Consider the following 10,837-nt stretch of genomic DNA (forward strand, 5'->3'; position numbering starts at 1 on the left):
ACAGTTGAGAATTGCCATTGATTTGTAGAGGCACTACAAGAAGGGAGATTCAAAATCCAAAACTTTGCCCATGTATGGGATAAGTTGTTGTGAAGCTTGGATATGCATGTAGTGGTTTATGGCTTTATAAAGTTAATAGGACACTTTTTATTGACTTTGATGGTCCATCTGCTTGCTAGGAGTTTAGATTCTGTAACTTAATTATATTCTAAATTCTTTTAGAAGAAAGTTCCATCTTGATTTCTGAATTTCTTCCTGTGTTCATGATTATAGTTGAGAAGTGCCATTGATCTGTAGAGGCACTACAAGAAGGGTGATTCAAAATCCAAAACTTTGCCCATGTATATCCAGGTAAGTCTATTTGTAATTTCTAGAATAATAGTATAGTATGTGATATCTTGGAGCTGTAAGTGGGACTCTTGCTTATTCTCCTTTGGGTGGTATACATTTTGTTATTTAGGCTTGGCTAATTCATACACCTTTTGGTCTTTTGACATTTAGACCAGGATGGTGATAGAGTCAGCATCAGACTTCTTCACAGGTAGACTAACAAAAAAGGGGAGAAAGGGAACAATTGCATCTGAGGTGTTATCTGATCCCTTCCCTTGCTGACTACAGGTGAGATATGCAACTCTATTGAAAACCATATGACCATATCATGACATGATGTGTTGAGTTCAAAGGGTGAAAGGAATGTGGTGTTGCCATTTGTAAAAATATGTTATTTTGCCTATATATAATGGTTGATTAAGATGAATTCAGCAAAGGGAGATCTAAATTCTATATGAGCTTGCTTATCTTAGTTGTAGCCTTCAAATGGACTTACAAAAAAAAAAAAAATTCAGACAGACATAATTTGTGAAGAAAATGTGAAGCATGGTCATCATATATAACACAGTAATAAAAACTTGAGAGAGCATATAGCATTAGATTTTGTTTGGGTGGGGGGGGGGGGGGGGCACCAGAAAGTTGACCTTGTTATTTTGTCTTTGTATTTCTGGAAATTATTTCCCACAGAAACTTCCATCTTCACTCACCCCCTCATATTAAAAATTTGGAGTCCTCTTTTGTGCAGCTTAACATTTCCATTGCTACAGTGAATGATCTGATAAACTGTGATACTCTTACCAAGTGACATGAGAAACAGAATCCTCTCAGCTGATTTATGATTCATAGCTATATTCACATGTGCTGTTTCTCTTTGATGTGTGCTCCTTCCCATAGTTTTCATTATAGAATTGATTGTGATTGTTGTGATGATAAATGCATACTCCAGGAAATAATAGTTATTGAATGAGTAAAGTAAACTTACAGACAAAAGGCTGCACGTACGAGAAGAAAATAAATTATTAAGTTTTATTGAATGAAACAGTATGCTTTGAGGTATAGAAGGGAAAAATGATAGAAGAGCTTAACGAAAGACAAAAAAGTTTAGGGGAGAAAACTTTTTGAAATGTTCTGTACCTAATGGATCTGTCTGGATGGATCCTGAGAAGCCTTTCAGACAAATTTATTAAGCCAAGAACATTCAAGTCCTGCATCAAACTGCTGAGTCACTGTACCACAGATATCAAAGTAGTAACAGAGCATAATGAAACCCATTAGATTCTATCAAGATTTTCAAAAAGAGTTGAGAAGATAAAACCATATACAAGCAAACAAACCAAATCTCCACTTCACTTGCTCTCCAAGCAGTCAAAATCGTTTAAAAAGACTAAGAAGATACACCAGGTTAGGCATAATACTGAAGAAATTAAAATACATCACAGAACGAAAAGCATATATAAACCACAAATTTGTATTAGATTTCTCTATCTGCACTATCCTTATTTTTCAAAGGAAGTAAATTACTTTCAAATGATAATGAATATTAAAATTTAGTTGCCTTGATAAAACATTATATAATTTTCTGTTGAATGGCATGGAAAAATCAGAGCAACTGACCCAATTACTAAAATGACAATCCTTCTAATGTGTCTTTCATACATAAAGGCGCATGCACCTTCTTCCAGATTATTTTATCCTATAAATCTTCCTCTATTTTAATCTCTATGTACAGTAAGAAGAAAAAAATTCTATCCCAATGTGTCCCATATGGATTCATTCATCTACATATGGGGATTGCAGTTGCAGAGGAATGTTTCTTAGAGTACTGAAACAGCCACAGTTGGGTTTTAGCTGATTCTTCTTGCGTCTTCTGCTTATATTTCTTCAACTTATTTTTCTTCATCCGTGAACTTGCCTTTAATTCTATCGGTTTTGTCTATTTGGAGGTAGGAATAGAGTGAAATTGAATAACATGGACAGTGAACGTAGAAGTAGAAATTGGGAAACTAAACTGACTGGATTAACTAGGCCAATCCCAGTGGGTTGAGCGAGTCACAAGTTTTTTTCCCTTCTGTGTAATACCTTAAAATTATTTAACAACATCAAATTAATTATTTTCCATATGTAATTTGCTATCTAGTTTTTATTTTTTTTATTTTTTATTTTATAATAATAATAATAATAATATAATAATAATTATTATTATTATCATTATTGTTATAAAATGAATGGAATTTCAATTTATTCGGTCCACTTTATGATAATTGCTCTTATCGTTAGGTTAAAACACCAATCAATTTTTAGTATAAGCGGGTTCAAATTTCAAATATCTAATTCAACAACAAAATCATAAGTACAAAGATGGGAATTGAATCCCACTATTGAGACAAAAGTCTTGTAGCATAACTGGTACTATCTTGTGGTGTTTTTTATAGAATTATACATGGTTCAAATTCCTCATTTTCCATTATAACTACCAAATTATCACGAAAAAAAAAAAATCATACTCTTTAGTTATAAGATAAAAAATGAAAAGATGTGGATCTTTCCCTCAAGATAACACATAGGAGCCAATTTAACAATATTATGGGTCACAAAAATCCAAAAAGTGGGACCTATTGGGCAAATTAGCACTCCACTAGTTGAACCAAAATTTTGATTCATATGCTCTAACTGCTAATTGAACGGCACTGGAGCTCCAATTTTTTGTGTTTTGGATAGAATTTTCTCTTTCTTTTTTTATTTATTTATTTATTAATTTTTGTGGGAGATAAAAATGTGATTATACTACCAATTGCACAACTTTTGAGCACTAAAAATTAGGAAAACGCATCTCTCAAGTCTCAACTTAGTATTCGAATTAAAAGTTCTCTGGATTATCATTGGTTGTAGGCTAAAAACCTCTAAAGCTTAGGTTACCAACCCTTTCACAGCGTACACAAACCACTCTATGTCTGTATTTATCATTGTTATTAAATCTGTTCCGTTCCGGCCGGAATGGCTGGAAAATTTTGTATTGGGATGAAATCTGGAACAATAATGCCACTTATTCCACCTCGGGTCCAATTCTGGACAGTTTCGAGTCATTCCGATCGTTCCAGTCAATTCCGGTAAATTTCGGCCGGTACCAGTTTTTAGTGAAAAAAAAAAAAAAAAAAAAACCTTAAACTAACAAACCCATCAACATAGCATATTTCCACCTAGCATTGATCGCCTGAAGAAGTTCAAATCATATCTGCTACGGAGCTACCAAATGATTTGAAAAAAAAAAAAAAAGGAAGAAGAAGAGAATAGAAATTTAGAGCCATTGTGGAGGAAGCTCAAGTTTTAGCTGCATTTAAAACTTTCTTCTTCAATGCTACACTTAAACTTCTGTTCTAGCCTCTGGGCCTCTGAAACTTTCCAAGAAGTTGTAACTGATGGGAATTTGAAATGAAGAAGAATAAGAGTGGAGGAGAAAGTCATTGCACGTGGGTGATGGTGGGGTTAGGTGAAAAGGGGACTTCCTAGAAGCTTCCTTGAATATAAATATACATCAATGTTTGTTTATTTACAAAAATACCCAAATTTGAATTTTAAAATAATCAATCTAATTAATTTATTATTATGGCAGCATTTCTTTTAAAACACTATGGCTGTGTTTGTTTCATGTAAAATATTTTCTGGAAAATACTTATTTTCCGGAAATGCTATTTTCAGGAAAGGAAAATATTTTTAAGTGTTTGGTTACATTTCAGAAAATGTTGTGAAAAATATTTTCCGGTGTTTAGTTGTATTGTTGAAAATACTATAGAAAACACATTTTCTATTTATTGCTCACATTTTCTCAGCTGCCAAACAAATATATAATTTCATTCCTCAATCCAGAAACACAAATAAAACCCAGAAAAAAAATTCATAATTCGGTCAAATTGAGAGAAGAAGGAAGAGAGAGAGGCGACTGGGTTCGATGAGAGGCGAGATCGCGCGCGGAGGCGAAGGTGAGATCGCGCGGTGTAGTGCTGCAATCGCGATCGGCGCGAAGGCGAGATCACGATCAGGGACGATGAATCTGGGTCGAGGACGATCGGTTTTGGGGTGCGACGAGAACGATCGGTTTTGGGTGGATCGGTGCTGGGGTGCAACGATCTCACCGGTGGTTTGATTGGCGCGATGAGGGTCGACGAATGAGCTCGGTCTTGGGTTTTCTAGGTTCGTCAGAGTCGGTTTCTAGGTTCGGTCTCTTCTTCCTCTCTCTCTCTCTCTCTCTCTCTCTCTCTGCGCGTGGGCCTCTCACTCAACTCTCTCTCTGTTTTCCGAAAAATGACATTTGAAGGTAAAATAAAAACGGAAATCAATTTACACCCAAACACAAGTCAATTGTAAAGCATTTCCAGAAAATGCATTTTCCATGCGCAACCAAACACCTGTAAATACGGAAAAACATTTCCGGAAGTGATTTTCACCGAAAACAAATACAGTCTATATTACATTCATTAAATGATATTACATTTATAAAGTTTGGCTTAAGAATAACATTGAGTAATAACTTTTTTTTTTATTATTAATTACTAATATATATATATATATATATATATAAAGTATTGATTCCGAAACAGTCTAAAACGGTACGTCGAAATAGGCCGGTATCGAAATATTCCATTCCATTCCAATAGACAAACTGGAACGGGCACCAAAACGGTATTCATAACATTGATATTTATAGGAATCATTCATAGACACCAACCTAAGTAGTTTTAGGATTTATTACATCCATCAATACCATCATTTTTTTTTGAACGTAAACGATAGAATTTTATTTCAAAACTATTAGTATAAGTATTACATAGCCATCCACCAGAGTACACTAGTGGGGGATACGTGGGCCCATGCATGCAGTTGCATGTCCCCTGGCTAAGACAATCACCATGGTCACGTACTGACATCAACAAATACAAAATAAGCTTAAAGTATTTATCAAACTCCAAGACATTTCCGTAGGCGTTGTATCTCCATTGTACGCAGTCATTGACAGAGTCGCTGATAGTCTTGTAACAGTGTCTCCGCACTTCTCAATATCGTGCAAGGTTGAACTTGTTTTTTGTCAAAAAGACACCTGTTTCTAGCATTCCATATGGACCAAGAAACCATAGCCCATACCTCCAATTCCTTCGTCGAGAGCACATCCATTAATTCTCGCACCAGAATGTAGAAGTCTTTCGCCTCTGAGCTACGCTTCTGTAGTTTGCCTGCCACCAGCGCCCACACATTTCTAGCCATAGGACAGCTCCAGAGTGCATGGGCCACTGTCTCATTCTGTTTTTGACATATTTCACAGACGGGGTCCAATGGCACCTTTCTACGACAGAGATTTGTGCGGGTAGGGAGTATATCAGAGCATGCCCGCCAAACGAAGTTCCGTACCTTAGGGGGTATGTGTAGTTGCCATATACGATTCCACATCCTCCTAACATCCCGAGTTGATGAAGGCTCCCCTTGTTCCTGTTGTTGTTGCCGGATCGCGACTTGATACGCCGTTTTAACCGAGAAAATGCCTTTCTTATTTTCCTTCCAGAGTAGTTCATCCTTGGATTGTGTGTCCCTGAGATCGATCCGTTGAATGTCCTCCACAATAGATTGCATGAAATTCGTGTGAAGGACATGTGTGTGCCACTACTTGGTGCATGGGTCAAAGAGGTCACTCACCCTCAAACTCAAATTTGCATTTGGTTGAAATTTAGGGGGGTGAGGTAGCCATCTGTGGTCCTCCAGTTTGATACTCTTCCCATCCCCCACCTTCCAAACCGTTGCTGCTTTAATCAAATCCCTGGTTTCTAGCAAACTGCGCCATACATATGATGGGTTGGAGCCCAATCCAGCTTCCATGAAGGAGCATGTAGGAAAATAACGAGTCTTGTATACTCTATAGAATAGGGAATGACCTCCTTGGATCAAACGCCATGCTTGTTTGGCTAGCATAGCAAGATTGAAGGCATGGATGTCTCTAAACCCCATCCCACCCCTATCTTTCGAGTTGCACAATTTTCTCCATTTGATCCAGTGAATTTTTTTCTCATCTCGAGTTTGGCCCCACCAATATTTTGCTAATGCCGAGTTAATGTCATCACAAATCCTTTTAGGGATTTTGAACATGCTCATAGAGTAAGTTGGGATAGCTTGTGCCACCGTCTTGATGAGGACCTCCCTACCGGCCTTAGAGATATTTTTTTCCTTCCATCCCATCACTTTTTTTGTTACCCGCTCCTGCACCTCCCTGAAAGTGCTCACCTTGGATTTTCCTCCTACCATTGGTAAACCAAGATACTTCTCACAACTTGTCATGATTTGAGCCCCAAGCATGTTTCCAATAGCTAGCTTCATCGGTAGTTTTGTGTTCGGGCTGAAGAAGAGTGTTGTTTTTTGTCTATTGATAGCTTGACCCGATGCTCTCTCATACTTTTCTAGTATGTTTAGCAGATTTCGGCATTCTTCAATTGTTGCCTCACAAAATAGTAGACTGTCGTCAGCAAACAGTAGGTGTGAAACCTTTACTCCTCCTTGGCATGACATCACTCCTTTCAAAAGCTGGCTATCGACTGCTTGCCGTATGAGGGAGGAGAGCCCTTCTGCACATAACAGGAATAGGTAAGGAGACAAAGGGTCCCCTTGCTTGATGCCACGGGTCGGTGTGAAGAAGCCTCTTGGTTCGCCATTAATGAGGGTAGAGTATGATGCGGTACGCACAGTTTCCATGGCTAGGTTGACCCACTGATCTAGGAGGCCAATCTTTTGCATTATCCGTTGGAGGAATTCCCACTCCACCCTATCATATGCCTTGCTGATGTCAAGCTTCACCGCCATGTGGCCCTTTCTTCCTTTGGTCCTGTTTCTCATACGATGGAGCATTTCAAAAGCAACTGTAGTATTATCTATAATGATTCTACCAGGCACAAAAGCACTCTGTGAGTTAGAAATTACATTAGGTAAAATTGGCTTTAGCCGGTTGGCCAACACCTTAGATATGATCCGTGATACAACATTACCCAAACTAATGGGTCGGAACTCCGTAATATATTCAGGCTCATTTTTTTTTGGGATGAGTACAATATGTGTGTAATTCATTTTTTTTAGATATCTCCCTGAGTGTAAAACAGATAATACAGCAGTAGTTACATCATGTCCTACAATATGCCAGAATTTTTGAAAAAAGAAGGGTGACATACCATCCGGTCCCGGTGCTTTGGATGGGTGCATCTGGAAGAGAGCGGTTTTTACCTCATCTGTTGTGTAAGGGCGAATCAAGTCTTGGGCCATGTCCTCTGTCACTACCCTCTCCACGGAATCAATCACCTCTCCCATATCAAGTGAGTTGGAAGAAGTGAAGAGTTGTTTGTAATACTCCTCTGCTATGGTGGCTATCTTATCCTCATCTGTGTGCCACTCTCCTTCCCTATCATACAGCCCATCAATATTGTTCTTCTTTCGCCTTTGGCTTGCTCTTTGGTGGAAAAATTTTGTATTTTTATCCCCTGCCGGTAGCCATATAGACCTCGATCTTTGCCTCCAAAATACTTCTTCATGGTGTAGGAGTTCATTTATCTCTCTCTTCACTTCATGTATTCTCTCTACATTCCCTCCATAACCGGTTTCCATCAACTCATGCAATTCTCGTTGTTTTGCCTCCAACCGATCTCTAGTGTTCCCAAAGGTGCTTTTGCTCTATGCAATGAGGTCCATTCTACACCTTTTAATTTTTTCAAATAGGCAGAACATGGGGCTGCCTACTGGCCTTTGGTGAGTCCATGAGCTTCTAATAACAGATTCACATTCTATTTGTGCTACCCATTTTTCCTCAAACCGTTGGATTTTATGTCTCCGACGACGAGGCTGGTTTGGTGGGATCATGTCCACCAAAATAGGATCATGGTCAGAGTAAGATACGGATAGGTGGCTTACTTTAGCTCTCGGAAACATCTCAACCCATTCCAATGTTGCGACTGCCCTGTCAAGTCTTTCCTCAACAAATGCTTCCCCACCCCTACCATTTCTCCAAGTGTAGCGGTACCCATTGAACCCCAAGTCTACTAGACCGCAATGGAGGAGTGTATGTCGGAACTCAAGCATTGGTGCCATCGGTCTACGTACGCCCCCATTCTTCTCATCAGAGGCCAAGATTTCATTGAAATCTCCCAAGCAGATCCAAGGGAGGGATGCACGAGCATGGAGGTGTCTCATAAGCCTCCACGTTTCAGTTTTGCGACGTTCCTCCGGATGGCCATATATTCCGGTTAATCTCCACAGTGGTGATGCTTGTGTGTGTACTCTCACATCTATATGGTTTGGTGAGTAAGTCTGTGTATCCACAATCACATCTGTTTTCCAAAGAAGTGCTATACCGCCCCCTCGATTGTCGCATGAAACTGCAAGCATGGAAGGAAAGCCCAACTCAACTTTGATTGGTTCCATCTCTCTATCCGTCAATTTTGTTTCCATGAGAAACAAAATAGTGGGAACTTGTTTCCTTACCAGTTCAGCAAGGACTTCGACTGCACGGCGGTTCCCAAGCCCCCGGCAGTTCCAACTTAAGGCGATCATTGTGCTCGGCGGGGCTGAGCCTCAGCCTCCACCGTTGATGTTTCAGTTTGTATTGTGTTCTCCATAGTCTTGAACCTCTTAGCATCATCATGGCCATGGTCAGTGTTATCGTTGTGTCTCTTTGTGCCCAATAACATTCGGCTTGCATGTGGGGTATTAGTTTGTGTTGTGGCTGGTCGGGTAAGTCTTTTTTTCTGAATCTTTGGTTTTTGGTTTTTTAGTTGGTCACATGAGGGTTGTTGGTCTTTTGGTTGGTCACGTGGGTGTGGGAGTAGGGTTTTGTTTAGTGTTTGGTTTGCGCCGTAGCTTATTGGGACGGAGAATAATTTACTTCCGTGATTCTCGGGATCGTGCGTTTCATTCTGGGTCTGGTTGGTGTTTAATGCAGTAACTGTTGGCGCCTGTAGCTGTGATGGGTTAATTGTGGTGTTAAGGCACGTGGGATCCGTTTTGTGTAGGTTTGGTGGACTTGAAACTGCCTTTTTAATTCTGTCTAGCTGTGATAACGGATCAGAGAAATTAATGGGCTTAATGGGGCGTTGATCATGGACCGTGAATTTCGGGCTTCCGTTCATTTCGGGCTGACTCGGTGATTTTTCGGTATCGGGTTCAATGGACAAATCGGTTTCGGACGCCGGAGGAGGTACAGTTGTTGCCCTTTGAGTTCGACGTGGCTGAGGTTGTTCCTTTCGTGATTCTGTGCTACTTGTCCGGTAGCCAGCCTTAAGCCACTCGCCATATGGACGTTCAGCGTTTTCTGCACTCACAGGTACCAGACAGTCACCTTGCTCATGACCGATTCGGCCACAGTTGAAGCACCACCCAACTAGCCTCTCATACCGAAAAGCCACTCGAGTTTCCTCTCCTTTCGGACTGATTACTGGCCCACCACGCCTGAGAGGTTTATGCAGAGGGACTTCCACCCGTATGCGTAGAAACTGTGATTGCTCCGTAGTGAAAGCTTTGCAGTCCACCTCCGTAGTGAAACCGTGATTGCACTCCGCCCTATATCGCTCCCCGCCTCTTCATTAATAAGGTCGAACGACAGTCCCCACACTTGGATCCAAAATGGTTGTTTTGTGAATGTAACGTTCCTCACTGACATTCCTTTCTCCCATCTACGGAGCGCCAAGAGATGGTTGTCGAAACACCATGGCCCATTATTCCAAACCCACATCAATTGACTTTCCATCGAAAACTTGAACTGTATTAGCCCTTCCCCCACTTCAATTATCTTCAAATCATCCCCTAGCTTCCACATGGATCGTAGTAAATTCTTGGCTGCGCATATATTAATTTTCTTCGTTGTGAGAAACTTTCCTATGAGGCTTAGGGAGAACTCTTCCAATACTTTTTCTCTCTTCACTGGGCGGATTGGCATGACCTCGTCTTCGTCTATTGTAAGTGTCATATTTTGTATGCGTTCAAGGACCTCAGATTCCTTTTTTCTAAGAAAGTATTGGGCCTAACAACTTTTTGGAGTTTTAACTAGTGTGAGAGATTATGTTAATTTGAACAAATTAAAACTCAAGGTTTTTTTTTTTTTTTTTTTTTTTTTTTTTTTTTTTTTTTTTTTTTTTAAAGATAATGCAACAATACACAAAACATACTGTATAAGGTTTGGATTAACTTTTTTTTTTTTTTTAGGGATTAGTTTGGATTAACTTAGGTTAACTTTTTTTTTTTTTTTGAGGGATTAGTTTGGATTAACTTAGGTTTGATTTTCTCTAAATAAATTTTAATTAAATTAAGTTTATCCTTTTCTATAAATTATCTAATTTATTTATTGAATAAAACTCATTAAATATACTCTAAATTACAAATTACACTCAAATTTTGCATTGTTCTGAACTCAAGTGATTTTTTTTTTCACTTTTTTTGTTTTAATTTTTTTTATTGGAGACCTTTAATATTCATTCATTTTCAGTTTAGCTCT

The 10,837-nt window shown here is 39.1% G+C and overlaps 1 long non-coding RNA gene across 2 annotated transcripts in view; it reads left to right on the top strand.

The window, feature by feature from the left end:
- The window catches only part of LOC126720630 (uncharacterized), a 51,550-nt gene extending 50,643 nt beyond the window's left edge, over positions 1–907 (top strand). Inside the window, exons 5-7 of one of the 2 annotated variants that reach the window (XR_007653557.1) lie at positions 5–72; positions 274–351; positions 502–907. This is a non-coding gene — a long non-coding RNA (uncharacterized LOC126720630). The remainder of the gene's footprint in view (positions 1–4; positions 73–273; positions 352–501) is intronic. The other variant, XR_007653556.1, reaches the window with a different exon arrangement.
- The last annotated feature ends 9,930 nt before the right edge of the window (positions 908–10,837 follow it).

The sequence above is a fragment of the Quercus robur genome, chromosome 4 (genome assembly GCF_932294415.1).
Source record: "Quercus robur chromosome 4, dhQueRobu3.1, whole genome shotgun sequence".
Classification (NCBI taxonomy): domain Eukaryota; kingdom Viridiplantae; phylum Streptophyta; class Magnoliopsida; order Fagales; family Fagaceae; genus Quercus; species Quercus robur.